The sequence below is a fragment of the Amblyomma americanum genome, chromosome 1, assembly GCF_052857255.1.
Source record: "Amblyomma americanum isolate KBUSLIRL-KWMA chromosome 1, ASM5285725v1, whole genome shotgun sequence".
NCBI lineage: Eukaryota > Metazoa > Arthropoda > Arachnida > Ixodida > Ixodidae > Amblyomma > Amblyomma americanum.
Window position 1 is genome coordinate 398,563,669 of NC_135497.1, and position 18,838 is coordinate 398,582,506.

Sequence of the window (18,838 nt, forward strand, 5' to 3'; positions counted from 1 at the left end):
GCAAACAAAATATTCACCTCTAGGTGAATAATATAATAATTATTATAAGGTTGTTTTTGTATCAATTTTTAAACAAAAATGCAGTTTCGCATCACCACTTCACGAGTCGATAATCATTGCAAGTCAAAACGAGCCTGTAGCCTAGCACAAATCCGAGAGACGTAAACAAACATTGCGGAGAAGCTGTACAATGTGACGCGGAGTTTATTTCGTACCGCATTTCGCGAGGTGCAGGCCTCTGCTTGCCAGGTAAAGCCACCGCGAACGTGTAGCATATTAAGCGAAAGCGACAGCTGATATTTAACAGCTGGTTCGAGAGAGAGAGAGGGTGCCAAGAGGATCGAATGCGAGTGACTGAGGGCGGGGTATGCTTTCGTATAAGTGCGGTCATAATATGGTCCGCGCGTTATACACGGGCTAGCCATTGCTGCTGGTGCGATCGCGTAAATACAAGCACAAGATAAAAAAAAAATGCGTATCTTCTCTGCGGTCGCCGCGGGAAAAGTTACACATTGAAGCATGCTCCGTACTATTTCGGCTGCTCCTGTGCAGGAGCCGAAAAAGTTCTCGGAACGCTAAAATCGCGAAGAACGTGCATTTCCACATTGCCGAGCCGTAAGACATGCTGGCTACTCTGAATTGCGGTGCTGACAAGCTTGAATTCGGCGCGTGCTGTGTTAATATGCGCGAATGAAGAGTAAAAAGGCCAGCATGCTCTGCGTGCATGATTCAATATTCGAATGAAGGGCGAAAAAGCGATGCAAGTGCGAACGTTTCGGCGTGCCTCGTCTGTTTGCGCTTAAGTTTAGATAATGGTTTAGGACGCTTCATTCACTCGCTGCATGTTGGTCTGTCGTTATTTGTACAGTGTGGCCCCTACAGTTTTCTCTAACATATATTACAGTAACAGTTTCCTAGAGGTCTCGCGCTGTCAGGGGCTGAATATTTGATCTACCAGCAACCGCAGCCCAGCATTACGTAGGAGCGCTTTTTGTAGCAGAACGGCTGCGAGCAGAGCTGATCTACCAGCAACCGCAGCCCAGCATTACGTAGGTACGCTTTTTGTAGCAGAACGGCTGCGAACAGAGCTTATATCATGCAAATCGTTGGAGTAATTTCGGTACTTTTTCAACACCTGGTGCGCCGGTTCAGTGCTCAGAACGCTGAGCGACTGAGCCGACGACTCGGGTTCCATACCGCGGCCGCGCGTTTCGATGAACTTCGAAGCGCGAAAGGCACCAGTGTTCTGTGAAATAGACTCCCAGGTGGTCGAAATTAACCCAGAGCCCTTCACTACGGCGTCCTTCACAGACATTGTGTCGCACCAGCACGTACCCCACAAATTACAATTTTTAGTACTTTTTCTAGTCTTTGCTAAGCTTTAATCTGCACTGCATCAGAGTTGCTTAGGGTTCCTTGCCGCGCGGTAGCACGTGAGCTACCGTTGCTTGCAAGCAAGGTAAAACGCGTTTTAGTTGCTGTGCTAAAATTGACACATGCAGCACGTTGAGTTTGTCCTCTAGAAAATTTGTGTACTTACCAGCTTCACAACCTTACCTAGGCACACAATCTGCTTTCTTCTCGGTAGATGTCCCGATCAGAACAGCTTTCGTTCAATAATTGCTGTGGCTTATGGCATAGTTACTGAAGAAATCTGCATGCTAAACAACTGTCTCAAGCACTAAATTTTAATTCGGCTGTAATGATAAAATGCAACTGCATGACAAATGTATTGCATTTTCAGTACTACTGTTTTCTTTCTGCTTGCATGGATTATGCCTTAGCAAGCATGCACTGAGAATATGCAGCTGAAAACCTCTACTAATGTGCGTCCAGGGCCTCGATGGGCAAGTGACACAGCTACTATGAATGTTCACTTACTGGGGCTTTGGACCATGCAAAAGAACCTTGCTTACATGCACAGAATTAACCGAACATAAATATGCACTGCAATGCATCGCAGAGCCTGCATGGTGGTGTGGGACATTACATGCCATTTATACAGGGCGTCCAGTCTTAACTTTAGCCAAGGGTTAAAAAAGAAGATATTTGATGTAGGGCAGGAAAACCACTTACGTACACCTACCAACCGCTTCATAGGCAACTTTTTGTTTTGCAATTAATTAGCAACTAAGATAATTTTTCTAAATGCATAAATATTGGCTTTAGACAGCAAATGTGAATAGCAAAGTTAGAGAGCACCTTCAGAAGCCCTCATTCTATTTATTTGTGGCAAAGAAAGCCTCACGTATATATTTTTTCCGAGCTCCAAAGAAAGCCCGCAAAATGCAAAAAGAATGGCTTTACTAGCGTATTTACACGCCACGATTGTGCTGCTCTCAATCCTGCCTTGAGTGAATGAAATCAGCAGCTGTCAAGTGCGTGACAGTGCAACCACCGTCGACATATCGGCCTGCCGGAGCAATGGGGCCGTCGTGCCATGCCAGCAGCTGATTTCGTTCACTCAAGCCAGAATTGAGAGCAGCACAATTGTGGCACGGGAATGCGCTAGTCACGCGATTTTGTTTGTATTTTGCGGGCTTTCTTTGGAGCTCGGAAAAAAGATATACATGAGGCTTCCTTTATCACAAATAAATGGAAGGGGGGTTTTTGAAGGTGCTCTCCAACTTTGCTATTAACACCTGCTGTCTAAAGTCAATATTTACGCACATTTAGAAAAATTATCTTAATTACTACTTGATTTATTTATTTATTTATTTATTTCAAATACTTTCCAGGCCCGAAGACATTCAGAAAGGAATGGTAATGGTACATAACATAAACAGTGCATATTATACAATATTGTTTTACAAAACGGCAGAAAATACAGTGGTCTTGAAATTGTTAGCCAGAAATGGCAGTGATGGAGGGAGGAAGGTCATTCCAGTCTGCGCTGGTTTTGGGAATAAATTAATTATGACACACTTTTGTTCTGAAAAATAGAACAGCAACTTTAAACATGTGGTCAGAAAGGGAGGAGAGGTATGATGGGCAAGCAAAAAGATGATCCTTTTATACAGGGTTGTGATGATACATTCTATGGAAAAGACAAAGTCGAAAACATTTACGGCGCAAAGAAAGGTCCGGTAGGGCAAGGGTGCTTTTCATGGAAGTAATGCTGGCGTGACAGGAATAGTTAGATACGATGAAACGTGCTGCGCGATTCTGAATGGATCCAAGTGTGTTTATTAGTGTGATTTGACTGGGATCCCATACTGCGCATGCATATTCTAGCTTTGGCCGCACTAATGTTTTGTAGTGTGTTAGTTTTATAGCAATACAAAAAATTGCGTAGATGCGCAAGCCGGCTGGTAGCTGTATGTAAATGGTTTCGCTAACCTACCTCAAATATCTTATTTTTAACCCATGTCTAAAGTTAGCCTGGACACCCTGTATATCTTTTGCAGTTCTGAATGTTAAGAATTCCTGTCCTTAATTTCCCATTGCTGGTTGCTACATTATGTAGATTAAAAATAAGGTACTAAAATTAATGCTTTGTTTTATGGCATCTCTTGAAATCTTCAGTAGATTCAGAATGTAAAATCAATGTTGCTTTCCATCAAGGCAGCGGAGACCATTTAGCCATTTTGCTGTTGTGCTGGGGGCCTAGTAAAAATAGAACCACCAACCCATGTAGGGACAGATGTCCTCAATAGTTAGCACCTCATCTGTTAATGCATGTTGTGTTGGGTTTTATGGCACATAGACAGCTAAGGCCACCATGTGCCAAGATCAAGGAATAGAATAAGTTTCCTGTAGAATGTTTACAAATGTGAAATATTATCAATGGTGTAGATGGCCTATAAGATTGTACTGTCTGGTAATAACAAAGCAGAAGAAATTTGGAAATGGCTATTTGTAAAAGCCCTACAGAAGGTCAGGTAGCCTCAGCGGCTAACCTTGGCTGGGCAAGGATCTTGAGGCTCCCAACCAATCAAATAAAAAGCCTCAGCCTTCTCAGGAATGAGAAAGTGACTGAGGTGTATCGTGTAATAAAGCAAAGCAGTGGTTCAAAATTTACAGTTTTTCAAGTACCCCTGGTTTTTTTAAAAAGCCAAAAACGGAAGGTGTGTTAACAATGGCATTATCTAAAAGCATTGTTGGATGAAAAGACATGCTTTCATTATAAAATTGAGTGAAGTACTTTTTTTCTGATTTTTTCCAGTTTCACACAAGAGAATAAAATGTGGTTAACCATGAGTTCATCTGCGCATTCTTGGCAAACAGGTTTGTCTTGTTTTGTTAGTAGGAAGTTGTGCGTAAGGTGCCTGTGGCCTATTCAGAGACAGCATAAGATCACTTCCTTGAAACCTTCCTGGTGCACACACGACTTAAATTAAATTCAGCTAAAACTGGTTTTCCCAAGTGCAGTTTATTATTTACTTCACTGTTCCAAGCTGACTGCCAATTTTTCCTTAGTTTCTTTTCTATTAATTCATGCAGTCATTAAACGGTATATTTACTTTCTTTATTTCCTTGCCACGAGCTTTTGCAGCACACAAATCTGCTCTCTCATTGCCTTTTATTCCCACATGACTCGGGACCCAGCACAGTTTTATATTTTGTCCTTGAGCTGTGGCAGTTACTATATTGTGTATGATGTAACCAAGCAGAGGGGTGCTTGCATTTTTAGAATGGAGAGCTGTAAGTACACTTAAGGAGTCTGGGTTAATAGCGTTTTTGAGGTTCTTGCTTAGTATTTTTTTTATGTCCACACATACTATGTAGCACTCTGCAGTGAAGATGGAGGAACACTGTGGTGGTCTTATATTTCCTCTGAATTCCCTCGCAACACTGCGCTTCCTACGTAACTATCTGTTTTTGATCCATCAGTATAAAAATATATAAAACTACTGTACTTTTCTTCTAGGGCAAGGACTTCATGTATTATATGTTGTTGTGGAGTTTGTTTTTTATGGAAATGTGCAAGAGTAAGGTCACAGATTGCAGAAAAATTGTACCATGGAGGCAGTGGACCTTGTCTTCGAGCAATGCCAGATAATGTATCCAGTACGCCGAGGTTTTGGCACACCTCTTCAAAACGCAGAAGTGGCCTTATAGCTAATGGTTTGTTGTTAAATAGTGTTCTTGATGGGCACTTTGTGACTATTTGCTGACAGATATGTTTAGGTATCGAGCGGATTTTTAAAATGTACGAGCATGTGAGCATGGTTCTTCTGTCTGTAAGTGATGGTTTGTTGGTTTTTCACATAAAGACTGCTTTGTGAGTGACATCCTGTATACACCGGTGGAAAGACGCAAACCTAAATTATGTACTAGGTCCAGCCTTTTAAGGTGCGACTACCTCGCTGATCCATAAACTATGCATCCATAACCTAATCTAGAGTGTACTGCAGAGTGATGAATCTGTAAAAGACGAGTCCTGTCGGAACCCCAGTGTTTCCGTGAGAGTACTTTTAGTATACTCAGAGATTTAAAAGCTTTCTTTTTTAGGGTGGTTATGTGTGGTAGGAATGTGAGCTTTTTGTCAAAAGTTACCCCCAGAAATTTGTGCTCATCTTTAACTGGTAGTGCGACTTCATTTATATGCGGGGAGGGACCAGTGTGCAGTCCTCTTCTAAGTGAGAACAGAACAGCTACTGACTTTTGCGTAGAAAACTTGAAACCATTTTTATCTGCCCATGTTGTTAGTTTATTTACTGTCAGCTGTATTTGCCTCTCACACGATGTAATGCTGGAGGATGTGCAAGCACTCTGGAGATCGTGGACGTAGACTGAATACATGATAGACTTTGGAATTATTTTTTCTAGGGAATTCATTTTTACTATAAAAAGTGTGGTGCTTAAATTGCACTCCGGGGCATGCCGTTCTTTTGAATGAAATTCTTGGAAAGAGTGGCACCCAGGTGTACTTGAAATGAACGGTTGGTCAAAAAGTCACTCAAGCATTTCAGCATTCTACTGCGGATGCCGAGGTCTCCAAGGTCCCGCAGTATGCCAAACCTCCATGTGGTGTCATAGGCTTTCTCTAAATAGAAAAATACCGGAAGGCAATCTTGCTTGTGTATAAATTCTTCTCGGACTGTGTTCTCTAGGCGGACTAGATGGTTGGTTGTAGAGCGCGTCTTTTTAAACCCACACTGATGGTTGTCAAGAAGATCACGGGATTGTAACAGAAACATTAATCTAATGTTAAGGACGCTTTCAAAGGATTTGGCAAGTACGCTTGTTAGGGCTATAGGCCTGTAATTGCCAGGGGAGGTAGGTACCTTTCCCGGCTTCAACAACGGTACAATAATGGCTTTTTTCCAAGCCTCCGGTATCTCTCCTGGTAGCCATATTTTGTTAAAAAATTTCAGAAGTGAGTCTACAGCGGGTTCAGACAGATGGTTGAGCATATCGTAATGGACTTCATCTGGTCCTAATGGAGTCTGTTTACCGGAAGTACGCTGTTAATTTCTTGTAGTGTAAATGGGCTATTATATGCTTCGTGAGCACTGCCCATTATCGGCAGTCTTTCTTTCTCGGCTGTGTTTCTATATTTTAAAAATGATTCTGTATAGTGACAGGAACTAGATACAGTGGAAAAAGGTTCACCTGATATGTCAGCTTGTTCTTTTATATTTGTCTGTACGCCAGGGGCTGTCAGAAGAGGAACTGTGAACGGAGAGCAGCAACCATCCAGTTTGTGTACTGCCTCCCACATTTTTTTAGACGAGACTTGTCTGTTTGTCGAGGAAATGAAACTCTGCCAAGGTGATTTTTTGGCATTTCGACGTATGTACCGTGCTTTTGCTCTTGCTTTTTTAAAGGGACACTGAGGAGAAATTGAAGTTGGCTTATATCGATAGAATACCAGCTCCTGATCACAAAAACGCTGCTCTTACTGAAAACAAAGCTCTTGTAAGGTAGAAAATAGCAAGAACCAAAATACAGGTATCGCCGCCACAGGCCAATCTTGCAAGTACAAGCGTGGTGACGTCATAGGACAAGAGACACCACCTTGGAGAAATTTTCCTTCCTACATGGAGGGCGCGAATCTCTCAGGCTGACAAAGGAATGTTACGTGGTTCAATATTGAAGTAATTTTTGTTTTGAAACCGATAGTGCACTTTTATCACACAAGGAAGACAGACAAAAGACAATCTGAATGTTGGAAGCAAAGAAAACCGATGCTTGGGGGCGCTACAGGCGGCCAGAGGAGTCTCTTTCTATGGCGCTTCGCTTCTATAATCTTTGCGTTCCCGGTGGTTTTGTTTGTGATGCGCATTGATTTACAAGCGCCGGACAGCAGAGGAACTGCAAGTGCCACTTCAAGTGCTAGTTAACCTTTGAAGGAGCCTGTTAAGGCTGGTCAGATGATCGCCACGGTCGATGAAAAACTATGATGGCACGATGGTCGATGATCGTACAAGGCAGTTCACAGTATAAAGAACTTTTGTGTCTTCACGCGCTCACCCGGCAAAACATTCCCAGCTATGCCAATCAACTTCAAACTACTTAACGGAAATTGTTTATTAGGGACGGGAGACAAGGTACAAGGCAGTTAAGAAAAATTGCTGATGGCCTAGGTCTGTTAGGCCAGGATATACGTAGCGAAAGCGTGGAGATTTCTGCATCGGAAGAGTGCATTCACTAGATGCGCCTTTATTGATGGGTATACCTTGAGCCGCCGTGGTGGAGTGGTAGCATCTCTGCCTCAAACGCAAAAGGCCCTGGTTCGATTCCAGGCCTCGGCACAGGATTATTTTTTTATTCTGTGAAAGGGCGGGGGTTTCAGTGGCTCCCATAGATGCCACCACTGAATACGTTGGTTAGCGGTTAAGCGCAGGCTCTGTTAAGGCGCGTTTATGCTACGGAGTAACGCACGCGCGCTGCATGGCGCCATCACGTCTGACCGCACTGGCGGAGACTTGGAGCATGTCTCTATTTCGCGCCGACTACACCAGCCGCCGCCGGCCCGCCCAGACTGATTCGGCTCCGCGGCGAGGTGTGCATTGTGACGTAATTAAATAGCTTTGGCAGTTGGGCGGAGTTGTTGTTTTTGAGCTCTCGGCTAATTTAATCCATTCACAGTACACATCTGAAAGTACATGCAAGTGGGCGAGAGAGCCTGATCCAGTAGACCCGTTGGATCTAGCGGAAGCCGTTGAAGCATCGTGCGTCTGCTTTAGTTACAAGCCGCCAACTTTAAACGCGACCGCCCTTGAGCACCCATCCGTTCTTTGTGGCAAAAAAATAAATAAATAACTTGGCCCTTGCAACCGTGGGAGACCTCGACGCCTCATGCTGCACCGTGCAACCGCGCTGTTCAAGGAATCACAATCCGTTGGCCCCAAAGCCCTGGCCAGCCTCCGATGGGAGCAACGCGCCGACCTTGTCCTGGCCCTCGCGACTCCCCGCACTGGGGTTATGATACTTAGTCTCCAACGGCTGCTCACGGCGGAAGGGGGAAATGACCCACCGACACCTGACCTAACCATGTTCCCTCAAAAGCATCGCACACTCTGTGGGGTTGAGGTCGCTGAAATGCAGGCCGGAGTTTTTGCGAGAACTTCGTCGTCGGGTTCGGGAACGGGATCCATCGTAACGATGGCAAGACGCCGGTGCAAATGTAAACGAAGCGATGGTAGCGACCCCCGATAGATGCCTTCAACGTGCGGCGGCGGTAGCCTTCATTTCGGCAGCTGCTAGGCTGCACCGCTAGCCACCAGAAATCACGGAATCTGTGTTTATGTCACCTTTCATGTCACTCGGTCCTATGGCGTCATAAGAGGTCTGCGTGACGTCATAAGAGTTCTCGAGTTTGAATCGGAGTGGCGGGAAAAACTTTCAACTTCGAATCCAAATTTCTTTGAAATAAATGCTTGTTTCGCTCCCGGACAAGCGGCAACAAAGCCATGAAATGCCGAACTATCAAAATTTGGTAACAAAAAAAATTTGATAGAGTTCTCCTCAGTTCCCTTAAAGTTGGTAAGGTTCTGTTTGGGGTATCGGCGAAATATACCCCAAGCTTTATTTTGTTGTTTTTTGCTTCTTTGCAGTCTCGTGTCCACCGCATTTTATGGTTGCGTTGTACTATTCCTGAAGATTGAGGGGTAGCCAAGTGTGTGGCTGCAAGAATACAATTTGTGAACTTTTCATTTATTTCATTGACATTAAGATTTTATAACGTGGCTTCTGTTCTAAAAAGCTGCCAGTCTGCTAAATCGAGCTTCCAATGCCGTGGTTTTGTCGGGGTGACTGATGGTGGGGATGACAGGCAGATTTCAACAGGAAGATGATCGCTTCCATATGGGTTGTCTAAAACAACCCATTTAAAATCGCTAAAAACTAATGGAGAGCTAAAAGACAAATCTAAAACACTCATGTTTCCTGAACTAGTTGAGTATTAAGTAGGTTTACCAGTGTTTAATAAACAAATATTGCTGGATAGTATGAAATCCTCTATGATGTGACCTCTGCTATCAGTTTTCACACTGCCCCAAAAACAAAAGTGTGCATTAAAATCTCCAACTACCAAGTATGGCTCCGGTAGCTGTTCTAAAAGGTTCTCTAATTCATGTTGTGTTACTTCGAGGTGTGGCTCAAGATGTATACAGCAAAGTGTAATGGTTTTGTAAGCAACCACAGTGGCTGCTACGGCTTCGAATCTAGTTTTCAGTTTGAGCTCTTGAGCTGCTACTCCAGGTTGCACAATGATGGCTATGCCTCGCGAGAGTCTGCTCGCCCTGTCTCGGTCACGGTGGAAGATGGCATATTTCTTTAGCACCGTTGTGTGCTGAGGGGGTCCTAAATTGGTTTTCTGCACACATAAAGCAATAGGGGAAATTGTGTTTAAAATGTCTTTTATGCCGTTATAGTTATTTACGAGACCTCTACAGGTCTAGTGTATTATGAAAGCCATCTTAATGTTGTGTGCGTGTGTGCAAATAAATCTAGATGAACTTTGATTTGGCCCTGTGACTCGGAGCCTCAAACCTTTTGATTGATTCAAGGAGCTCCGCCGTTTGTCCGACGTGGACGGCACGGGGCTGCCCTGGGTCGTGTCCGTTGCCTCTGCAGAGGCACTGGACGACCGTGCAGAACGCATGCTGACTTTTGAGTTAGACCTCGACCTGTGGGAAGAGGTCTTGAGGCCCGCTGACCTGGGGGTCAACGCAGGCTGCTTTGAGGTTGGCGGAGTAGTGTTAGCTACTCCACCAGGTGGCGCGGATGGCCCTGGCACAGGCTCGCTGTGTGTGGCCTGCTGCACTGTTTATCATATTTAGTGATAATGGCCAATTGTGACATTCACATTTTTTGTACATTTCCAGTCGTGAAAATGCATTGTCATAGGGGCCGAGTTTTCAATCTGCCAGGGGGGCTGGGGCCCAGTTAGCATCCTCTCTGTTTTTTCACTTGTCTTCCCCCTCCTCCGGGCATGCTCCTTGGCAAAAGATATTTATTCTACTCTCAGGATACAGAGTACATTCCAGACTGGAATGGCAATTCACTGCAGTATAGAAGACAAAAAAAATGTAAGGGTGCCAAGTACTGACCCTTAAGGAACCCGAGCACCAAGAGCTACAGTAGAGGAATCAACATTATTAATGCTGACAAATTCAACACGAGATGAAAGAAATCCATGGATCCAGTTAAGAACTGCAGGGTCAATGTTCAGCCTATGTATTATGCACTACTTACTGAACATTGCACTAGTTGCGTATCATGTTTGTACGCTTATGTGCAAAAGTGGCCTTCCTGCCTGCACGAGCTGTGATAACACATTGAGGCGTATGCCACGTTGTACAGCCCCTCTGGAGACGATGCACTTTGTGGCCTGGCACAGGTGTTAAAGGCCAAGGCTCCAGAGGCTGCCCACTGTCTCCTGCGTAACCAGAATGATGCACTGTTAACAATGTTCTTTGCCATTACTGGTCTCAACAGCCTTCAAGTATGCCCTACAATACAATGGAAGATTCAGATTAAGTAGCCCACTGCCAGGTTTTGCTGAACATGTCATTCTTGGGCGTGTATTCAATGCATGACAGATGTTTAGGCACACACCGCTATAAGGACACTTTTTTAAGCTCATATTGAAGTAAACGTTTCACTAATTCCAGTACGTCGCAAGTGTTGTACAAACGCCTTCTGGCTTGGTTTAGGCTTGAAATACCAAGCATTTCAACAATGCTTTATGTGCCTCGTGTTTCTGCTGCATTCGGTGACAACACGGGCGAAAACTCGCATGAGGCGCGTGTGCAACTGGCACGCTTGTAGCTTCAGTGCTTGCCGACCACTGTAGCTCGATATATGTAACCAAGACGGGGCTTTCTTACTGCTTACCCAAAAGAAACTCTCCCTCCAACTTGCCTCGCATGAGCTCACGTCGCAGCCACGAGTAGCGCCAGGAGAAGGCGTGGCACGAGCCGGGGCAGCGGGGGTCTAAGGCCAGGATGCGAAGGTTGGAGTCGCAGACCTGAAAGAAAACACCTTGTACAACACAAGCTTAGGCATGAACTTCCGCTGTCGCGGCCTGGACTTGCAGGCGAACACATGCTGTCAAAAACAGCAGATGAAGTCTACTCACTATCATGGTGTTTAAGGCGTAGTAGCCTTTGAGGCACTCCAGAAGGCTGCCATGTGTGCAGCATTGTGTGCCATCGACACACCCAACGACCGCCGGGGATGCTGCCGTAGTGATGGAAACCCACCTTTTCTGCCACCTTTTCTAGGGGGCTCGCCGGAAAGCGAACCCACCCATTCCACGACCTAGCCTTAACGATGGCTTCGGCAACCCGCTGCACACATCTACTAACCGTCGGTTGCTATACGCCGATGTTGCCCTCGTTGCCTATGGCGCTCTGAAAACCGCCGGTGGCAAAAAAGCGCAGCACGCACAGAACCTGCCGCTCCACTGACACCGCACTTGCTCGCAAACCTCCCAGTTCATCGCAAAGGTCCTGACACAACCGCCGCGCAGTGTCCTTTTCCAGGCGAAACTCACGCCGAAACAACTCGTCCGGCAAGTCAAAAGCGTCTTCGTGCACTCTCCTACGTTGTTGCTCGTGCCGACGCAACCAGCGTATTACAAAGTATGCCGCCACTTTCGCTGCCATTTTCGCTCACAAAGATTGTGAGCGGTTTAAGAGCTACTTTTTTCGCTCTCAGTTTTAAGTCCGCATGATTAGGTGCGCAACATCATCACTTCAGCCGTGTTCACTACGTAAATAACAGCTGCCAGTGACGCGCAAAAATCGTCGGCCAAGGCCGACCAATAGGAGCAGGGCAATAATGTGGCATTGTGAGCGTGTTAGTCCCGTTTGATGATTGAGAACGGTACAGAATACGACCCTAGGTGTCATACTTGCCTATCATGTTTCACACCGCCTTAATCATGCTAAAAAAGCAGTTCACTCCCCATGTGCACACGCCACTGCACATCTTAAGTGTTCTTTATTTTTGTTCAGCAGTCACAGACTGAAATTGCCTTCCTGCTTCATTGAAGAAGTAATCTATGAGCTGTACGCAAGCTTCATTCTCATTACAGGTAGGCACTTTTTTTTTTTGGAATGTGGTAATCTATTGTTACAGAGCAACCTCAATTTGTCTTCCGTGTCTTTTTAGGCTTTTGTTGACATTCCAATATCTACAAATATGGTGCCTTTCTTTGGACTGCAGATGTCATGTTTTGAGCGTACGTAAAGGGTACATATTTATTTTAATGCATAAAACAGAAAACCACTTTGAAAGTGAATGCATCTCACTGAGTATTACTCCACTCCATTGCACACTAGTGGCATCACAGGGTTTTCATTGCATCAGTGTCCGGTGTAAATGTTGCCAAACAGCAGTATGAAACACTGCTCAAAAAGAACCAACAATGGCCCCTATGTGTATGTGGTCAGGAGTGTAGAGAAGGAAGGTCATACACTGGCGTATCAGGCAAGAAACATTGCTGAAGCCTTTCATAGATTGCTGGTGGAGTGCACAAGGCTTGACAAATCTGATACACATCATCCACTGTTATCATCCGGCATTAGTGAACCTTTGCCTGTGTGTTGCTGCCTCTCCTAAATAGTGTGCTTTGGGGTTAGCCTTGCATCTCTTGCCTCTTTTCTGTCTTATGTTGTTGCTGTGCATGCTTGTGCTTTTCTTGTCACATTGCTGTTTTTTCTTAATTGTGGTGTCCGTACTTCACAGTTGTTTTTATTTCCCTTTAGCTCATTGGCCTTACCCTGAGATACGTTCAGGCTTTATGTGGCATGTACACTATTTAATGCGTGTATGTATGTGTACATTACAATAATAATTACTTGCATGAAACAGATAAAGCAATTGTCTTGCACACTGTATGAAGCCAATTGCAATAGGCATTACCTTCCACCTTCACTTACCACCTCCATGTTCGTCCCATACCCCAATGTTGAGACAAGACATTTTAATGCGAGAGCATTAAAGGCCCCGTTCTTCAAAAAATCCGGTGTCAGCGTTGTGAGCGAAAAATCACGAGCATGATTCTGGCAGGTGGTCCCCAGAGAGCAACATAGGAGGCAGGTAGGCCACGTAGGTCATGTGACCTTGCAGCATCATTAACACGTTCACTGCGTAGCCCCTTATCATAGTTTTGATCTCTGTGCGTCGTGGCCCACCGCTGGGTCACCCGATGCTTTCCTCGGGTGCGGCGTGACACACCGGTGGGGCACACTTCTGAGGCTGTTTTTTCTGCCTGCTGAAAGATGGCTCTGCTGGCATTTTCGGTCGCAGCGTGCGCGGGCTACATCAATCATGTATGCTAGCGCAGAAAATCATCACGTGGTTCAGTTTCCCGTGCATTTCCTGGAAGTTGCATCCCCTGGGGCCGCATTTTATAAGAATCCATTGTTCATTTTCCGCTCCACTTCGCGTGACGTAAGCCTGACGGAATCATCAGACGAAAGCAGCAGTCGACCAATCACAGAAATGAAAAGCAGCAGATACCAACGTTGACGATAGCCTTCGCCATTCGTTGAGCGCTGTGGTTCAATATGGGCTGCAAGGTGCATCCACTAGTGAGGTCCGGTCTCCAATGAGCCAATAGTCAGGTCGCTTCCCACGGACGTTTGAACGGCATGTCAACGTCATCGATGAATAATGACCTGACGTAAAGGAGCAAATTGATCATAAAAACAAAATGTATAATGGTAGCTTACGGCATCTGGAGAATTTATCGAGTCATTTATTACCGCGACTCTTCTCGCTTCATGCCCAGTGAACGCCCTGAAGCGCATTCTCAAAGATGTCCTTTCTGTCTACAAAATTTCTGCTTTATGCAACTAGAGCGCGGCCAAGAGTTTCGGTCGTTCTGGTCCGAACAAGTGCCAGAGCACTTGTTGCTCTCGCACCCTCTATTCCTTTTTTCTTGGGCATGCACAAGTTTCCACAATAAAGAGTTTGCGTTTTGAAGCCGTTGCCTGCTACGTTTACTACCCACCGACCAGCTCCCATTTGTGGGGCAACGCCACGTGACCCTGCGTTTCAGCATTCACTAAGCACGAAGACTCAAGAACAGGACCTCCAACTCGACATTTTATTGAAGTACTTTCAGCATTATTTTCGGAAGAAAAAAAAACAGTTCAAATCACAGCATTTGGAACTCAACGTCTTTCGTGCCACCAGCTCACGATGTCTAAAACGTAGTCTATGTTCAGGAGTTGCACTCGTGCAGAAGACTGAAACATGGCAAATACATAAATGGCCTTCCCGCGCAATTTGCGCAAATCGTAACAACTTTCCTCGCCATTACCCTTGCCTGCTCTGGACTTCTGCGAGCTCTCAGTGATGCATAGCATCCAGTACATCTCCTTCGGACAGACCGTGCAGGTCCATCGGCCTTTTCCAGCGTATGGGCGCGATTTGTTCCGCGTGTCCTTTCGGTCTCAATTTGAGCTGTCGCGAAGAGTGCGCGTTACAACTCCTCGCGGAATTCGATGACTGGCGACGGTTTACCGTCCACCATTGAACGGACAGCCCATGCGTTCACAACTGCAGTTTCAACGATGAGCTCCACCGCAGCTTTCCTATACCACTTGAGCCCTTTTGCGTAGGCAGTAGTAGTAGGACGTCATTTGGTCACTGTAGTCTACGCCCTTTTTCGCCACGTTGTAGTCGAGGACTGTGCGCGGTTTCATGATCGGCTCACCCTTTCTCCTTTTTCTGCGGTATCAAAAAGGCTGGCATCATGCTCAGCAACCGTTTTCATCATGAGAACGGGCCGTTTATCCAACCACTTCAGCACCTTTACGCCGTTGTGGGATTCAAGACTAAAAACTTCCCCTTTTTTTACTGTAGCTTGTGTTACTTATTTCGGAAGCCCTTTTCGGTTCACTCGGAGAGTGCCACATAAAAATGTATCATCTTTCAACAGGCGTGACGCAAGCGGCATGCTCGCGTTGAAGTTGTCGACGAAAAGTGTGCGACCACAGCCGGTGAAGCCAGCCATCAAATTACTACTACTTCTTCGGCATGCCCCATGCCCACTATGTCGCCACATTTTCCGGCATATATTTGCACTTTCAATGTATAGCGCTCCTTCGTGCAGGCCTTGTATAGCTTGGCTCTATACTTGTGGGCTTTACTAGGGATGTATTGCCTAAAGGCGAGGCACCCACGCCACGGAATCATCGTTTCGTCAATGACAATCTCTTTGCCTGGCTCAAACACTGAGCAGAAATTGCGATTCATTTTTTCCATCAAGGGTCGAATACGATAGAGGCAAACCTGCTGTGCGCTCGGTTCCTCGTTACCTGCGAAATGCCAGAGCCTTAGTAGCAGCAGAAACCGGTCGCGGGCCATGTTCAGGCGAACACAGTTTGCGCCGTACATATCCCTTCTTGCCCAGTAGTGCTGCAGATTAGGAAGCCTTACTAGACCCATCTTGTAGGACGTTCGAGTATATGTACTGTTTCCCACACATGTTTGTCTCATGAACCATCATGTCCAAAATGTCATCAGTCAAAAAAAAGAGAAAATAAGCTGAGAGCATCGTTGCTAGTCGGGTGGCTAATTAGCACCGGAGGGCTCGAATACGACATCGCTCTAACTCTAGTCGCTATCGCATTCCAGCTCTCGGCAGGTAATGCAGCCTGAACATCACCCTTTTCCGAATCCTCAGATACCGCTTCACGGCAAACGCTTGACTCACCATCCTACAGTTAAGAAGAACTTTCAAATAACTCTTCGAGGCTGTCATCGTCGCTGCTTGAGCACTCAACGTTCGCTAGAGCAAAGTTGTGGCGCAGAAGTGGATGGCAACGTATTTGGGCTGTCGTGTGTCCCGGCGGATCCCCTTTCACCGCGGGGTCTTTTCTTCCGGTTTTCTGTACCTCCGTCGAATTTTTGAAAGTCCATCACGATTTTTGAATGCTCGTAAAAAATGGAATGCACAAGGATGAAGACCACGAGGCTTGGCACTGAGAGTGAGCCAATTTATTGCGAATAGGACAGACTAATTCTTCAGCTGAGCTATTGCACACAGTGTGAGCGCTTTTCAAAAGTGCGTTGCACATGTGGAAAGTGCCCGAAGAGAAGGCTGGAGCGGGTAGCTGGAACATTTTCTGTACCGTTTCCTGATAGCCGTCACCTTTATCATCAGACGCATTGCAAGCGCCAATGTCAATAAATACAGGCGCGCTTTATATCTCTACCGCCATCTGTGAAATGATAGTGTAAACGCATTTTCATGCATTTGTGGAAGCATATCGTGGCCGCACTGCAAGAAGCGCCTCGTTGTTTGCGCCATCACGGCTGGGCTGCGTTGCGTGACCCACCGGTGGGCCACGACGCAGTGAACGTGTTAAAGACTGGTTGCTCAGGAATTGCAGCCTGAGCTGCACAAGGCCCACCGCTGGGAGCACCTGGAGCAGGGCAGTGATGCATTGCTTAACCGCTGCACCACTGCATCAGGAGGGTTATGTGGACTTCCAGGGATGTATGTATGCAAAGTAGAGAATGACCTTCTGCATATATGGGAATTAACCCATTACGCTATCATGTCATACTTTTAAGGTGGAGCTTAAGTGTCCTCTCCAATCACTCTCCAGGAGACGTTTTCACCTTTGCAGACATTAACCTTTCTCTTTTACAAGTAATGTTGCTGCATTGAAGGGAGCTGCCTGTTGCTGCTGTAGGTGCGTAACTGTTGCCTTACAAGAAAGGAATTGCTGGGCTATGCGTGACAAATTTTGTTTTACCTATGACATTCTAGTAACTTGCAGCAGAGGAGCAGCGTAGCTGTCTATAAGCTTTTGGCAAGTGCTGTGTGTTCACTTCCTGCAAAGTTAATGAGATTAAGGGCATTTCCAAAAAGGGAGAAATCAAGTGGAATTATGACAGCCATTTTTCAGTTCAATGAAGTAATGTACCTTTCACAGTACACAGTGCATACATGACGTGCTGCTTGCCTGCACAGATTTAGGAGCCTCTTCGCTAGTGGCGGCGCGAGCCCAAAATATGCCAGGTGCTTCCTTTAGTCTGATGAGTGTTTGCCAACGAATGCCTTAAATGTCAATTCTGGCTGGTAAACGAATGTGCAAAGTTGCCATCGATCTTTTAAATGTCCTAGCACCGTTTCGGCTCCTTGCTGGTTTCTTTGCACGACAGAATACACGCATCTCCGCAGCGCTGCTCGCGCCACTGAAGTACGGCACCTCACTTCTACTGAGCACCAATCTAGGTTGCCCTTGACGGCCGGAGTACGGGGTTCTTTGCGTCAAGGATCCCCTCTTGCTCTGTCATTGTCCGTAGCTGCTGCCGGACGTTCCAACACACGTGTCATGATACATCTTGCTTAGCAGCGCTACTGCACCACATGTACGCACCTTAGGAATCAGTGTTTTTCGTTCTTCGTGCCAATAGTAGCAGATGACGGCATTTATCGTTTTTACACTTTTTTTTTAATTTCATAATTTTTGAAGCGGTAACTGAACTACTGTTTTAAAACTGTGCTTAGAATAGTAAAAAAAACATGAAGCGGCGACATATTTTGTTTTAGGTTGCAAACATTGTTGTCTGAGGACGCTGGCTACTTTTCTGCAACACAAACTACTGTATTTACTCGCGTAATCCTCGCACTTTTTTTCCCTGAAAATCAACGCGATGTTTGGGGGTGTGATAATTATGCTGGGAAAATTTTCAAGCAAATGTTTCGGAGTGTTAAATACAAAGATGAATGGGTGCAAGATCAGGATTGTCAGGTCCGCAATTGTAAATTTAACGAAAACGAAATATAACTTACCTTCGTTATGAAAGTACAGGGTGAACGTAAGCTCAAGCTGCTAAAGCACTTTATTTGCCGCGCGCAACCTCCCCGTCACTACTCGCGTTGCGTACGTCCTGCAGGCAATTCTACTCTTCATCAGAGTCCGTGTCGACACTATAATCGATGGTTTCTTCATCTTCCGATGCTTCTTCGTCGTCCGACACCAGGTGGTCCTCGGTCGCATCCAGGCCGTTCGAAATTCCTGTTTTCTTGAAGCTTTTGGCCACCATGTTTACATCAATCATCCCTCATGCCTCTGATACCTAGCTGCACAGCAGCTCCACGGACGTTCTTTTGATCTTGCCGCCCGGCATCAGAGCATGTTCACCTTCGGCCATCCATTCTGCGTACAGCCTCCGGACGTTATCTTTAAATGGCTTGTTCAAAGATACGTCAAGAGGCTGTAGCATTGATGTGAGGCCGCTGGGTATAACAGCCAGGTCCGTGCGCAGTTCCTTGAACTTCGCCCGAACCGACTCTTGAAGATGGCCCCGAAAGCTATCAAGCACGAGGAGTGACGGAAAAAGAAGCGCTCCCGATCGCCGCCCCCACACAGTCTTCACCCAGTCCACCATAAGGTCCGCGGTCATCCACCCC

The 18,838-nt window shown here is 45.9% G+C and overlaps 1 long non-coding RNA gene across 3 annotated transcripts in view; it reads left to right on the plus strand.

Moving 5' to 3' along the window:
* Nucleotides 1-145: 145 nt before the first annotated feature.
* The window catches only part of LOC144115738 (uncharacterized), a 38,745-nt gene continuing 20,052 nt past the window's right edge, over nt 146-18,838 (plus strand). The window contains exons 1-4 of one of the 3 annotated variants that reach the window (XR_013311522.1): nt 146-249; nt 4,166-4,227; nt 6,601-6,738; nt 9,006-12,493. This is a non-coding gene — a long non-coding RNA (uncharacterized LOC144115738). The remainder of the gene's footprint in view (nt 250-4,165; nt 4,228-6,600; nt 6,739-9,005; nt 12,494-18,838) is intronic. The other 2 variants (XR_013311524.1, XR_013311523.1) reach the window with 2 other exon arrangements.